Genomic DNA, 15,515 nt, shown 5'->3' on the forward strand with positions numbered 1-15,515 from the left:
ATATCATATCAATGGGCTGGCCTTGGTGCCTTAGACCCCCTAGTATAGTGAGGTAACTCACCTAGCACTGTTGAAGTCATGTGGATGAAATTCCGACTGCTGGTTGACAGATTCCTGAACTGCCAACATCAAACAAAACCCAATTAATAATTGGGTTCCAAGCCCAAGGTCCAACTCACACTCCAACAACCCAACAATCAAGTAATGGCCAAGGCCCAACATATGGCCCAATTTTCCAAATTGGGCCCAGACCTCTACATGGTCTTTCCTTAAGGCCCATCCAATTATTCTAGTCTAACCTCTTGGTATTCCCATGGCCCAATATCACATAGTCATAAAGGCCCAGTTATGGCCCACCTATGGCCCAATTTTCCAAATTGGGCCCAAGTCCTTCATATGGGCCTTACATTAAAACCCATCCAATTATTTTGGTCCATTTACTTGTTCTTGGATAGTCCATCAATAGTCCAACCACCAAGACCCAATAGGAAGGCCCAAATCAAGGCCCAAGTGAAATTAGGGTTTTCACATGAAATGACAATTAGGATTAAGTGTTCCTACTTAACCTATTAAGGACTTAATCCATTAAGTCCAATATTGCTTTAGGTTAATTTGCCAATGATTATTAATTAACATTTCCAGTTTCGTAATTAATTCAAGTGCGGGTCCCGATAATTCCCAAAATTAGGGTTTCAAGGCATTAGGGTTTTCCAAACCCTAATTAGGATTTCCAACTCAAATACTAGCCCATTAATCAAATGGTTGGGCTTTTAGGTCAATTAGGGCTCCATTGGGCCCATTAGGGTTTCATTGGGCCCATTAGGGTTTCATCAGGCCCATTCTGTCCAAGCATCCCAACGAGTCAATACGCAAGCTAAGCACACCGCCACCCAACACGGCGGCTGGAGGCGACACCCACCACTCTACGGTGGTGGTTTGGGTTTTTCTTACTATTCCGATCGATTACAATGTTACAACACGATATCCAAAAACACACAACACACACATAAATAACATACACACACACATCCGCCTCACTGTGGCGACAGGTGGTGGTCGGAGGTGCTAGCCACCACCTCACGGTGGTGGTGGTGGCTCACATTGCTAGTTTCGGCCAACTAGCCACGCACACACACGCATTTACACGTCTTCTGTTGTGAAATAAACCCAGCCACCCACCTGGTGGCGTAAGGCGGTGATGGTGACATAATAAGGAGGGCAGCAGTGGCGGTCGGTCGGCGGCTAACAGCAACATCGAGTCCTAACAGCAACCGGTTGAACCTGCTCCTCCTACAACCACAGTACCGGTTCAATTCTCGTCTCATGGTCTCCGACAGTGGCGGTTTCGCTACGGTGGCAGAGTAACGGCTGGCGGCGAGGGCTTCCACGGCCGAACAGCAGCGTCATAAGCAATCCTTCGCACCATCGGTCTTCCTGGATGTCTCACGTCGGCAGTGCAGCAGCGGCAACAAACTCCGTTGGCGGTAATGGGAAGGGGTGGCGGCGAAGTCTGGAAGGCAGTCGAACAACGAACGGCGGCAACATTGCTCGCAACTTCATTTCCCTGACGTTAGGGTGAGCGAGAGGTGGTTGCTCCGGTAGTTTGGGACCCCAACCGAGGTGGTGTACGACTCGACAGAAAGAAGGTAGCGACGCCGGAGTTGAGGACGGAGGGTGAAGGAGATGGCGGCTGCACTTGCTAGGGTTAGGGTTTATGGGAAATGGAACATTTATATACCCATTCCATACAAACTATGATCCATATTGAAAGAAATGGTCCCTCCTCCTCCCTTTTCTTTCAAAACAAATCCTTAATTTACCCAATAAACCCTTGCTCCCATAATTCTTTTCAATATAAGTCCAACAGTTACAAAACAACCCCTCCTCTACAAATTATTCTCAATTAAGATCCATAAATTACCATTTCTACCCTGGCTTTAAGAATCCTTCTCAAAATAGGTCCGATATTTAGTCTTTAACCCTTCGGAAATCAAAAGTATATCATTTGGCAACCCAAAACCAACACCCCACTAATTATTATTTGATTTTGGACAATAATTATATAAAATAATAATAAAATTACTTCTTGGGGTTTCGGGTTTATCATTAGTTATTCTATTTTAAACGGGATGTTACAATTTTATTCCAATTTTTATTATATTACTATAAGTAAGTATTCTATATATAACTACACATAGAACACATAATACTCAAATAATTCTCTTTATTTACTTCAAAAAGATTATAATTGTTGAACCCAACTATTACACCATCTTATTAATGCCTAGCGAGAAACGTGAGCATTACAATTCTCTCATCCTTAGGATGATTCCGTCCCGGAATCATGCATCAGCAAACAGATGTGGATAGCGATTATTCATCTCGCTCTTTGTCTCTCAGGTGAGTTTCGGCCTCGAAGTATGTTTCCATCGCACAAGCACTAAATCGACCATCTTACGTGGTAACTTCTTCGTCTTACGTGAACAATCTCTTCGGGCTCTTCAGTCAGCCTCTTACTCTCATCGATCCGTAACTCTGAATGCAGAATCACATCGGGAAATTCTCCTGAGAACTTCCTTAAATAACACGCATGGAAAGTGTTATGAATACCATCTAGTTCTTCTATAAATTCCAGCTTGTAAGCTTGGTTCCCAACTCTCTTAAGAACCTTGAATGGTCCAATAAATCTTGGACTGAGCTTCACAATCTTTCCGAATCTGATAAGTCCCTTCCATGGAGAGACATTAAGAAACACCAAATCTCTAACTTCAAAAGTCATTGCTTGTCGCTTCTTGTCGTCATAGCTCTTTTGTCGACTCTAAGCTGCTAACATCCTTTATCTAATCACCTTTAGCTTCTCAACAGTCTTATGGACGATCTCTGGTCCGATGAACTGCTTTTCTACAGTTTTAAGCCAACAAGATGGCGTACGACACTTATGTTCGTACAAGGCCTTATAAGGTGTCATCTTAATGCTCGAATGGTAACTATTGTTGTAGGAAAAATCTACGAGGGGTAGATGCTCATCCCATTTACCTTGAACTTCCAAGGTACAAGATCTCAACCTATCTTCCAGATTTTGAATTCTCCTTTCACTCTGTAGATTGTAGGGTGTACTCAAACACAACTTTGTACCCATCTCTTCCTGCAATCTCTTCCAAAACCTCGAAGTAAAACGACTATCTTGATCTGACACGATCATTAAGGGAACACCGTGAAATCTTACTATCTCCTTCACATAAATATCTGCAAGCTTATATATATACCGTCTCTCATTGGCCGTTATGAAGTGCGCACTCTTTCTGAGTCGATCCACGATTACCCAAATCATGTCGTGACCATTCTTCGTCGTGGGTAGTTTAGTTATGAAATCCATGGTACTGTACTCCCACTTACCCATGGGTACACGTAAAGTCTCCAAACTCGCATACGGTTTCTGATGTTACGCTTTAACTCTTGCACAAGTTATACACTCTACCACATACTTAACAACATCGAGTTTCATCGTCGACCACCATTAATAAGGTTTCAGATTCCTATACATCTTGGTGCTGCCTTGATGAATAGATTGCTTGCTCTTGTGAGCTTCTTCCATAAGAAGACCCCTCATTCCTCCCATCTTACCCACCCAAATTCTGTTTTGGAACACCTTCGATCCTTGATTGTTAGTACCGAACACCAACGTTTTGCCTAAGCGTTCGTCCTTTCGACTACATTCTTGCAAAGATTCCTCCTGAGCTTTATTAAAACTTTACACAATCATCGAGACAATATCAATTCTCAACGCCCTTGGCCTTCTCTTTTCCAAGTTCATTTTCCTATTCAAAGCATCTGCTATGAAATTGGCTTTACCAGGATGGTAAAGGATCTCATAGTCATAATCCTTGAGTAATTCTAGCCAATGTCTTTGTCTCATATTAAACTCCTTCTGATTAAAGAGATAGTTGAGACTCTTATAATCAGTGAAAAGTTTACACTTAATGCCATAAAGATAATTCCTCCATATCTTTAGTGCAAAAACTACTGTTGCGAATTACTTCTTCAATTTTTGTTGGGTCAACCATTATTCATTCTTGGTTAACCACATGAACTAAGAACTGCACCTCTCGGATCCAAAAATCACATTTGGAGAACTTTGCATACAACTTCTCCTTCTTCAAGACTTCTAACACTTCGTGTAAGTGCTTTACATGCTCCTGCTAGCTCTTCGAGTATACGACAATGCCATCGATGAACACTATTATGGATTTATCAATAAATGGTTTACAAAATCTATTCATCAAATCCATAAATGTTGTTGGAGCATTGGTCAATTCAAACGACATAACCAAAAACTTATATTGCCCATATATTGTTCTAAAAGTTGTCTTTTCGATTTCTTGCTCTCTTACCTTAAGTTGATGCTATCATGACCTAAGATCGATCTTCGAAAAATAGCTCGCACCCTACAACTGATCGAATAGGTCGTTAATCCTTGGCAATGCGTACTTTTTCTTTACCGTTTCCTTGTTTAGCTCTTTATAATCTATGCACATCCTCATGCTTCCATCCTTCATTTTCATAAATAATGTCGGAGCTCCACAGGGTGATGAACTAGGTCTAATGAAACCTTTTTCCAACATCTCCTAAATTTGTATCATTAGATCCTTCATCTTTGTTGGCGCTAATCGATATGGCACTTTTGCTATCGGTGTGGAACCCGGTAACAAGTATATCCTAAAATCTACTTATCTATCAGGGGGCAATCCAGGAATATCTTCAGGAAAGACTTTCGGATAGTCACACACCACTAATATTCTTTGCATCTCCTTTTTCTCCTTCTTTGCATCAATTATGAATGCCAACTATGATGTACATCCTTTAGACAAACACTTTCTGGATTTCATCAGGGAGATGATTCTAGAATTCACTCTATGTTTGTCGCCATACACCATAAATGAGTGTCTTTCGGGTGGATTTACTCTCACCATCTTCTTTCTACATAATATCTCGGCATCGTTCACACTAAGACACTCCATTCCTAATACTATGTCAAAATCGTTTAACTCAATGGGAAATAATTCCATGTGAAACTTATTCCCATTCAAGTCAATGTCGATGTTTCTAATGCAATCACTAATAGGCACAGATTTACCCCTAGCGACCTCTACTATTAGAGAACTATCTAGTTTATCTACATGCAATGCCAGTCTTCTACCAAATTTATGCGATATAAAGGAGTAGTTAGCTCCATAATCAAATAGTATATTGGCAGGAAAATAAATTACTAGAAAGGTACATGAAGCGACATCTGCTTCCTTCTTTGCTGCTTCTAGAGTCATTTGGCATGCTCTCGCCTTTGGACTTGGCGACACATTAGGCTTTGCAGCCTCTTTCTTCTTCGGGAAGTCCTTCACAATATGACCCTCTTCACCACATCCATAACCCACCTTCTTGTTGGATGTACACTCGTTAGCATTGTGACCCTTCCTTACGCACTTATAACAGGTCACCTCCTCACTACATTTCCTAGAGTGATTCTTTTTTCACTTCTCACACCATTTTGCTTCACCTACTCCTCCTCCAAACTTCTTGGAACCAGAATTCGAGAATCTGCTTCTCTTGTTGGATCTTGAAGATCCCTTAAACTTCCTCTTCTCTCCTACATCAACTCTCTTTAGACCCTTCTCTCTCAGCTGGGTCTTAATATTCTTAGTTTCCCAGATGGTGGCTGATATGTACATAATTAGCTATATGTTTAGTATAGATTTTTATTACTTTTTAGCTAATTATTTGCATAATATGGACAAAAGGTACTTAATAAGGTCTAAATTATATTTTCAGTCCAGAAGACATGCTTGGAGCAAAAAGGAAGAAGGAGAAGCAATCAGAGGCTGGAGAATGAAGAAAGAAGAGAAAACGTGGAGCTACTCGGCGAGTCCACGAAGCTACTCGGTGAGTTCCGAAGAATGTTCGCGAAGTAATATCCAGAATCCTTACCGCACACGGATTTCTCAAAGGTACTCGGCGAGTTGGAGACTTACTCGCCGAGTTGCCCCTGTTTTGAGATAAGTATAAATAAAGGATCTTATTCCGAAGGGAGGGACTTTCTGATTTTCTTGGACGATAACTTGCGACTGAGGAAACCTTTGGAGACCTGAAGAACCCTAATCTTTGATCTTTTGAAGACTCAAGGCGAATTAGGTTAAATTTTCCACTTAATCTTAGAAGTGAATCATGTCTATATCAACTAAATTCGTTTTTGAGCTTGTTCTTACTGTAATCATGAGCTGAATTTTCATAGTTTCTGTTTAGGAAAGACCAAGTTACTCCTATGGTTTGATTTATACTTTTATTGATTGATTATTGGTGATTTTATTAAATTAAGTTTGTTAAAGAACCTTATGCATTAACCATAACTATTATCTGTTAATTGGAAGACAATTAGGCTGCATGAACATCTCTTAATTGTTAACCTCATATGATTTATGTGAACACTTCATTATATGCCTAGGATTAGTGAATATGAAACTAGGATTAACTAGAGAATGGGTAAATTAATGTGTGAGCTTGTTTGAGGAACCAACAAACAAGAGGTTAGTTGAATTACTAATTTGATTAACCAATTACAAATCTTATTTAATCCAAATAATTGAACTAGGGAGTTAATTAGTTTAAACAATTGGCCACTGCTTGAATTGATTAATTTTCTAAGGGTTAGTAATAGTGAATGCGAATCTAACCACTATACTTGGTAACCAATAACAATTAATTTATCACTTTATCATAAAATTAACCATAGGAGTGAATTGGTTGGACCTAAACAGAGACCCTTTATTAAATTTGGTGAATTTTTACTTGTTTTAGTTGATTAGTTAATTACTTGTTAGGTGGTATGTTTAAGTTTCTAGTCTTGTAAAACTAGAGAAAAACCCTTTACTTTTATTATTTGTTTAGTTAAAATTAGTTATTAGTTTAATCTCCGTTCCCTGAGTTCGAAACCCTACTTATCCAACTATACCACTAAAAGACAGGTTCATTGGCTTTGTGTGCTAAATCTATATTTTTAAAGTAGGAATAAAACTAGTGCATTTTACACACATAAGTGGCTTTCAAAATAGTTGTTTATTTAACCATTAGACCAAAGTCTGCTGGCAATCCATTAGCAAACTTTTTGACTTTGGAAAGTTCTGTTGGAACCAAATAAGGAACAAGCTTCATTTTCTCCGCAAAACTTGCAACATACTCGTTGACGCTTATTTTTCCCTTCTTTAGATTTTGGAACTCGTTGTTGATTTCCAGAAGATCCTGATCACAGCAGTACTACATTTCTAGTTGCTCCAGAAGGCTTCCCAAGACACCTTACTAGCTTCTCCCTTGGGCACGGTATCAGCCAATAACTTCCACCAACTTAATACCCTAGTCTTCAACTGTACTGGACCGCGAGAACAGTCTTTTTCTTGTTGCTACAGTCGCAAATCTAAAATACCATCTCCATCTTGGAGATCCATTCCATGACTTTCACCGGTGTTGGGCTTCTAGAAAGACACCCTGGCTTGGATGGCATGAAATCCTTATACTTTCACCCACGTCCATCATCTCCTCCATTTGGTTAGTTCCTTTTAACCACTCTTGGCTCGTCTTGACCAACAGTTTGAATGTAGTATCCCTCCTTGGATTGTTCTTTGTTCAAATCAGGTTACACAACACATGCAGTAGGCTCATCCCTATTATTACACAACATTCTTCTCATGTCTTCCCTTTTTTCAGTCATCATAGGTCGAATTATTTCTTGGAATCCTGCCATCGTAATTGGTTCTTATGTAGGCATTTCCCCGGGTGCATGCTCGACTGCACAAGGCTCAGACTGTTGATTATCATTATCGTTTCCTAAACTGCTTTAAGTTCCTACCATGTTGATCTATACATCAAAGCAGACGTTTAGTGTACCGTAACGAGAATTTAAGATAAGGAAGGTTTAGATGCATATTCTCCTTACTACTCCGAAAAGTTATATGCCAATTCTAATATCGTAATTAAACGTTTAGAATCCTGAACACATAAAGTTTCTAAATCTAGGTCAACAACAAACTATCGACTTATTCAAATAATAGCATCCTAATAAGGTATTCTAAGGAATCTAAAGCCATCATATTGCTATAGCATACTATATCATAAATCATTTTGCTCATAAAAGAAATTTAAGCATCACTCCTAAAATCAGCTAGTGCATATGTCATTTTAGGCATACTACCTAAAATATAGCAGACACTCGTCTTACAATCATCGCTTATCATTCTAAGTTTAAGTCTAGATATCCTCAAATATTCCTAGTTCACTTAAACTAATGCTCTGACACCAATTGTGACAACCCCAATTTCACGGACAGAAACGACTGATTTACTTATTCTTATTAAAAATCAAAGTATCCTTTTTAAAGAATTATAATGCGGAATTTGTTCCCAAAAACATGAAAATAATATTATCAAAACTTTTCCGAAGAAATGTACTTTATTTAAATTAAAAACCTTGGGATGTCCTCATCAACATAGTACATAAGTATAAATGAAAGATCACAAGCCTTATGATAGTACATTAACCTATTGGCCTACATTCCATTATCCTCTTATCATAATCATCTCAACACACATGTGCTTTCGTAGCGCTACCTGTGATACAAGGAAATTGAGTCGGTCAGACTTGGGGAAGTCTGGTAAGCACATAGGGTTTCAACCGAAAATAATTAAATTCTTTAATTATAATATTTTCATCAAACAATTATACTCGATTACTTGTTCCCGTCATTCTCACATTATGACCCTAAATACTAATCTCAAGGGACCTACTCTAAGGATCATTGTAAGCATCGGGGTAGACAACATTTCTTAGGGGATTCCTTCGCAAATGCATGTCAACAAGGCAACCATGAGGGGGATGGATTACATCTTTAGTGAACACATAGTTCAAAAACACCTACATGTTGCGAGTCTGACAGCGTTCCACTGAATTGTCTAGAATAGTTTGTGGTCGTCATCTATACTCCTCTAGATGACTAGATCATCTATAAAGTCAAGGGATCTCATCTTATCATCACCGCATCTCATCTATTTCATCATTATCATACCTTTTCAACCCAATATATATATATATATATATATATATATATATATATATATATATATATATATATATACGTTCAAATCAAGTAAAATCATGTTATAATATTTCATCTAGCACAGATATCAGGAAGTAAAGATAATAGGCACATTTAGCATATAATCATCTAGATACTTCATATATATGTGTAAGTCGAAGTTACTATGCACTCACTTGTTAAAGTGATGATTCGAAATTCAGGCAGCGCTTCGCTTCTAGCACTTGACCTTTCCTTTAACGTGACCTAGTAATTCTTACTAAGTCTTAGTATAATGTTTCTACTGATAGCCTAGACCTATTAATAATTCAAATAAATATTTATAGTTCAAATAAATAAGTATCAACCAAGCAAGACAATTGGGATGGATGATCATTTCGGCGTGTAGCCTTTCTGAAATCCAACAACCAAGCCAACATGACTATTCTAGTCACCTCTCTCGTAAGTAGATCAATAAGTATTATAACTTGGAATTACTGATAGTTCTTATTTATAGGTTCATAATAACGACATATGACTATAAATATAAGTTAACTTATAGAGGTTCCTCCTGACCAAAGTCCAGAAATCATACTTGTAGGGCTCCTACTTGATGGCTAATACTTGGTTGAATACCTCATAGGTTGCAAGGCTTTTCCAGAATACATAAACTAAGGAGAAATGGCCTAAAAGTAGGAAAACAAACTCGAGAGAATGGCTTGAGGGGTGTGAGGAGTGAACGGGGGATGAGAGGGTATTTGTAGGGAGAATATCACCCATGCATTCCGCACACAGGCAGGGTGTCCTCCACTCCCTTTCTTGGTCGCAAAGGGTGCCCTCTCAGCGTGACACGTGGGCGATTTCTACTGGAGCGACGTGGTTGGTTGCACGTCGCACATAGGCACGTGCTAATTTTCAAATTTTCAAAGTTGTGTAACTTCTTCATACGAGCTCCGTTTTTGACATTCTTTATATCCACACATAGCTATCGATGAAGTCCACAACTTTCATTTAGACTATGTCGGCTAATTTTGACTTTATTTATTTTACACATGCTTAGACTCTTCAAGCCTGTATAAAATGCATAACTCCCTCATCCGACGTCCTTTTTCGACTGTCTTTATATCTTTGGACTCCTATTAACAAAATATTCAACTCTTTTTTTTATTGTTTCGGCTAACAATCAACCGATCTGAAATTCAATTTTTGTGTCCGCACTGCTGCGCTAAAACTTCATAAAATCATAACTTCATCTCACGAAGTCAGATTTGGACGTTCTCCTTATGCACGCTCTCGGTTTAATGACTACGACAAAATTTTTTAGATCACTAAGGCTAAAAAGTAATTTATCAAAATTTCACTTTTTACAATACGCAGAGCCGTGCCGGTTTTTATTGTGAAATTTCGAAGAAGCAAAACTTCTTCATAAGAAGTCGGATTTCAATGTTCCTTATATCTCCATTATCCTCATCTCGACTACTTCATATTTCATCAAGGATATTCATCCTATTTTTTATTATATTTTGATGCAGATTTTATTCCTATTTTTATTATATTACTATAAGTACATATACTACATCTAACTACACATAGAACACATAATATTCAAATAATTCTCTTTATTTACTTCAAAAAGATTACAAATTTTGACCCTACCTATTACATCATCTTATTAATGCCTAACGAGAAACGCATACATTACAAAAATACGTATAAAGATTAGGGTTACATACATTTTGATTATTGTAGAAAATAATCAAACCAAATCCTCTTGATGTTCCTTGGAAAGCAAGCTCCAAAAGCTTGAGTGCCTCTAATGGCTTGTACCCAAAACCTTAGTAACTAGAAGAATTGAGGAGAGAGGATGAAAGAGAAAATTTTCGACTCTTAGGTTATAAAGGAGAGTGCACAAACTAATGCCCTAAGGGGTCCTAGTTATAGCTGATAAGGAAGCCTTGGATGACCCTAACTTGAATATAATATTAATATTTCAAATTTGGTAATTATCCAACTCCATAATTATCTAAAAGGATTATCCAGAAACTCTCAAAAGGCTTCCCCAAAACCGTCCCCTCCTGGGAAGGTTCTGGAACCTTTCTTGTTCAACTACCAAATAATTACAGCTTAAGTTCTTGCACTTTTAATTAATCCAATTAATCCTAAAATAAATTCCAATTAATTTATGATTAATTATTAATAAAATAATACTAATTTTAATTAATATATAAATCTTATAATTTATTAAGAAATTATTTATTTCTATTTATTAATCACATAATAAATCAATAAATCAACCTCTCTCTACAAAACTCATTCTATTCAGTTACTGTTTATAAGGGCAACCCAAAAAGGTCTTTGCTTCTAATTCAAGAATATACCAATTTAGTTATTGGCTTAGACACCTTAATCCAAAGATTTTGGTATATTCTAAGACTGCGGAGTAGCACAAGGAGCATTTACGGGAGGTACTCGAGACTCGAAGGAGGGAGAGGCTTTATGTCGAATTGTCCACATGTGAGTTTTGGTTGCGCGAGTTGCAATTCTTTAGCCACCTCTTCAACCGGAATGATATTTTGGTCGACCTGGACAAGATTGAGGCTGTGATGCAATGGGAAGTTCCGAGGTTTCCATATGAGATTCAGAGTTTTCTTAGTTTATGAGGATATTATCGGAGAGCATTCAGGATTTCTCCAAGATCGCAGTTCCTTTGACCCGATTGACGAAGAAGAATGTCACGATTTTATGGGGGCCTAAGCAGTAGACGACATTTGAGACTTTTAGACAAAAAAATTTCGAGGCACCAATATTGATCCTCCCCAAGGGTGTGGATGATTTCCTGGTTTACTGTGATGCATCAATTTTAGGTTTGGGTGCAATACTTATGTAGAGGGGCGTTATGATCGTGTATGCTTTGAGGTTGCTGAAGCCTCATGATGCAAAATATCCTACCCACAACTTGGAGCTAGGGAAGTGGTTTTTGTCCTAAATATATAGAGACACTATTGGTAAGGATTCGGTGTACGATTTACACAGACCACAAGATCTTGAGATATTTGATGGATCAGTCGAACCTGATCAATAGGCAGTATAGGTGGCATGACGTGGTGAAATACTATGAGTGTGAGATCAAGTATCATCCGGGGAAGGCCAACATGGTGGCTGATGCTTTGAGTCGTAAGGAAACAAGTGCACCTATCATAGATTTATGTCTGATGATGACCGTTGTTACTCCACTATTGGAGCTGATTTAAGTGATACATTTTGAGACAATGAAGGAGGAGCATCAGAAGAGTAAGAGGATTGGTGGGCAGGTTTCTTCTTTTGAATATGTTAGTCATGGGTTATTGACTCTGCATGGTAGGGTATGGGTTCCTTATTTGGGTGAGGATCGACATAATTTGATGGAGGAGGCTCACAAATCAAAGTTTTCCATCCATCCGAGCGTGACGAAGATTTTGAGACTGGATTATTGGAGGCTCTGCATGAAGTAGAACGTCTCTTGGTATGTTGATAGCTGCTTGACTTGTTGGAAGTTTAAGGACGAAAATCAGAGGCTTCATGGGAAGATGCAACTGTTGGATATTCCCATGTAGGAATGGGAACAAATTACTATGGATTTCATCACCAAGCTACCGATGATGGCACTTGAGGTTGATTCTATTTGGGTTATTGTTGATCGACTGACCAAGAAGGCTCAGTTTATTCTCATTTAGGATATTTCTTCCGTTGATAAGTCGGTCGGCATCTACATATGGGAGGTGGTCGCACGACATGGAGTATCAGTTTTTGTGGTTTTCGACCGAGACGTTCGTTTTACTTCCAGATTTGGAAGAAGTTCTATGAGGAGTTGGGTACTCTTTTTCACTTTAGTATTGCTTATCACCCTCATACCGACAAAAAAAGTGAGAAGAATATCTAGACCCTCGAGGATATGCTTAGGGCATGTGTGTTAGATTTTGGTGGGAGTTGAGATACCTACCTTCCTTTGACTGAGTTCTCCTATAAGAACAACTATCATGCCAGTATTCACAGATCTCCTTTTGAGATGCTTTATGGGAGGAAGTTTCTGATCTCGATTTTTTGGGGAGAGGTCGGACAACAAGTTATGGGGAGCACAGAGGTCATGCTCAAGACTAGTGAGTTGATACAATAGTTATGTGGCAGGTTGCATACCACATAGAGCCATCAGAAGAATTATGTTGACCGGTGTCGCTCTAATCTCGAGTTCTAGGTTGGGGATTTCGTACTTCTGAAGGTGTCGCCTTGGAAGGGTGTCATCCAGTTCTTTAAGTAGGGCAAGTTGGGTCCCAGATATATCAGTCCATTCAGAGTGGTTGATTGGGTAGACAAGGTTTCTGGACAGTTGGATCTACCAACAGAGCTTAGTCAGATCCATGACACCTTTCATGTTTCTCAGTTGTGTAAGTGTTTAATTAATAATTCTGAAGTGGTTCCGTTGGATGACATCCATATCGATGAGCGTTAGAATTATGTGGAGCGACTGGTTGCTATTCTTGATAGGAAGAAGAAGACCTTGCTCAACAAGGTGGTGGGTTTAGTCAAGGTGCAATGCCAACACTGTAAGGGTTCTAAATGGACTTGGGAACCCGAGAAGGAGATGATAGAGCATTACCCTAAGTTGTTTGCAACAACGAATTCTGAGGATGAAATATGATTCAAGTAGGGGAGAGTTGTAACACCTAGTTTCCAGGTATAATTTTTCGTGCTTTGCAATGTTAACTTTGGGATTTTCCCGTCACCACGGTGTGGTGGGGATTGGGCCACGCCATGGTCATCTTTTTGCCACGGCGTGGTGGAAGTTGGGTCTCAAAACCCTAGATCACAGGCCTTTAGACCTATTTAAAGGATGTAATATTTAGGGTTCGTCCACCCTCATCCTCCATCACCCTCGTAATTCTAGAGAGCAAACCCTATCCTCCTTGTAATCATTTTGAGCCCATTTTGGTGTTTTGTGGCCTTTGAAGAAAGAAGTGAGGTCTTGTAGAGCAAGAATTTAAGAAACAAATTCATCTCCCTCCTTGTGCATATTTTGGGCTTTTGTAAGTATCAAAGTTCTCACTTTTTTGATTCATTCCTTCTAGATCTAGGAATTGAGCTTGAATATTGATGACTGTGTTAGTTTTAATGGACGGTTTCATTAAAGTTGGCAACTTTATTGATCTCTGAGCTGCCAAGGATGTTATATGTTTCAAATCTAAACTTTTATGTGGTCTTGGTATCATGAATGGGATTTTGACTCCATTTTTCTCATTTTGGAATACTTTGGGTGCATGACACGCAGTGGACATGCATGTCCATAAAGTTCTGATTTTATGAATCTTTTGGTTGCAAAGAAACCTTTTGGAAATATTAAGTGGCTGACTTAAAGGATTGAGCACTTAATAATGGGATTGATTTGCGAGCATAACTATGACGTGACCAAGGCTTTGCAACAACGTGGTGTGCAAATCCATGGTGATTTCTGATCAAGCAGACCACAGAGTGGCTAAGGCCTTGCCAAAGTGTGGTGGTCTGCTGAGTTGACTTTGATTGTTGACTTTTTGACCAGGTTTATGTAACATCCCAAATTTCGAGTCCAAAAATTTCGTTTGTAATTAAATAATTTATAAAATTGTTTACTGTAAACATTGTGAATATCATATCAATCCATAAAACCATCATGAACATGTCTCAAAATTAAAACATCGAACAATAATATAAATCAGAGTACAATACCAGAAAACTCATTGCGGAAACCATGTGTGTGTGATGCACTGCTACACCGTCGGCTCCTTCCCCTTGGATGAAGAGGTACCTGAAACCAAAAATGAAACTGTAAGCACTAAGCTTAGTGAGTTCCCCCATCATACCACATACCACACAACATACATACTGTCGGGCTATTCTGGGGTGCCCGACCTACCCATGTTAAGCCGTTCTGGGGTGCTGACCAACCCATGTCAAGCAGTTATGGGGTGCTGACCAACCGATGTCAAGCAGTTCTGGGGTGCTGACCTACCCTCCGTTCTATCTCAACCGGCAACGAGGACTATTTTACCCCTACTACTATCAAATCATAATCATACTATCATAATCATGCTGTCATAATCATACTGTCGGAATCATACTATCAAGCATTCCTGGGGTACTGGCCTACCCTTCGGTCCTAACGACCGAGGCGAGGGACTATTCCCTCCTACTACCGCTATCACATACAACATATCATACTGGCACATAAAGCACATCTAGTAGTAGCAACCTAGATAACTATCACACAGACAATCATCTAAAGACAATCCCTGCTCGTGGGCCGGCATTGTGGCCGTAGACCCACCTCTACTGGAAGGTAACTCACCTCAATGTCGCGTAGTGTCTGAACTGTCCCCGACGTTAAAATCGACTT

The sequence above is a fragment of the Lactuca virosa genome, chromosome 4, assembly GCF_052849685.1.
Source record: "Lactuca virosa cultivar CGN04683 chromosome 4, Lactuca_virosa_CGN04683_v6, whole genome shotgun sequence".
In the NCBI taxonomy this organism is placed as follows: domain Eukaryota; kingdom Viridiplantae; phylum Streptophyta; class Magnoliopsida; order Asterales; family Asteraceae; genus Lactuca; species Lactuca virosa.